Source organism: Pinus tabuliformis, chromosome 8 (assembly GCF_031772625.1).
Source record: "Pinus tabuliformis cultivar Carrire ecotype Pingquan chromosome 8, CPIR1, whole genome shotgun sequence".
Classification (NCBI taxonomy): domain Eukaryota; kingdom Viridiplantae; phylum Streptophyta; class Pinopsida; order Pinales; family Pinaceae; genus Pinus; species Pinus tabuliformis.
Window position 1 is genome coordinate 1,860,201,110 of NC_142294.1, and position 1,352 is coordinate 1,860,202,461.

Consider the following 1,352-nt stretch of genomic DNA (forward strand, 5'->3'; position numbering starts at 1 on the left):
GAGTGAGGTTGATTTCCAAATTTATGGAGACTCCAAAAGACACACATTGGAGTGTAGGAAAAAGAATTCTAAGATACATAACAGGAACTAGAGATTGTGGCATAATGTATGCAAGCACAAAAAAGAAGTATTTGATTGGATACACAGATAATGATTTTGAAGCCAAATTGGACGGTAGGAAGAGAACTTCTGGTTATTTGTTCCACCTTGGTTCAGGTGTGATTTCATGGGCATATAAGAAGCATCCCATTGTGACACTTTCATCGGTAGAAGAAGAATATGTAGCAGCAACATTAAAAGCATGTCAAGCAGTGTAGTTAAGAAGAGTATTTGATGGACTCAACCAGAAACAACAAGGATCAACAACAATATATTGTGACAACACCTCAGCGATTGCACTATCCAAGAATATCGTGTTTCATCAAAAGATCAAGCATATTGATACTAGATATCACTTTATTAGAGAACTTGTGGGCAATGGAGAAGTTCACTTGAAGCCTTGTAAATCTAGTGATTAATTGTCTGATATATTTACTAAGTCATTAGCACAAGATGTGTTTGAGTTTTATAGAATAAACTTGGGTGTTGTAACCCTAGCTAAGACATAGACCAGCAGGCATGTTTGAGTTGTAATGAGTCATGTTTTAGTTTAGCAATCGTAATTGAGGGGAGTATTAAAATATGATGATTACTCCTGCATGAGGAGTTGGCTAAACATAGAGAGTCAGTTAACTGAGTGATTGAGTGATTGAGTGTTTGAGTGTTGAGTCAAGTCACGTTAAGTGATGGATGACTTTTAGTGTGTCGTTGCATGTGGATGCATGTCAAGATGTTTTAGGCGAGTCGCTAGTTGGAAAAGGATAAATACCCTTCACTAGGTTCATTGTTAGCATCATGTTTTGTGTGATCAATAGAAGAGAAGCAAGTCGTGGATTTGTGTGTGAATTTATGCTTTGTCTCCTCCGCCTTTCCAACACATTTCAGTGTACGTCAAGGTGAACTATGCTGGTGGCCTCTATGGGGTTTTGACAATATCGGCGCGCTAGTGGTTATTGTGAAAGCACAAAGCGATAATACAGAACAAACGTGACATTGAGCACAACATTTTCAGCTGGGAATGATTAAAACTTTAAGTTTCTTTGTCATTTACTCTGTCTCGCTAATCAGCTGCAACAAGGCGCCCATCAGCACCCTTGGATTTAACTTTGGTTAGTGCTGAGATAAACCCTCGGAATTGCTTTGTTTCAGGGCAGATTCGCACATTTTGTTGTTTTAAATTTAAGTCTTATGAATTCCTGGTTGGTTTTATTTCTATTTTGACATAGATGGTTGTGTGATTCAATCTTTAAACA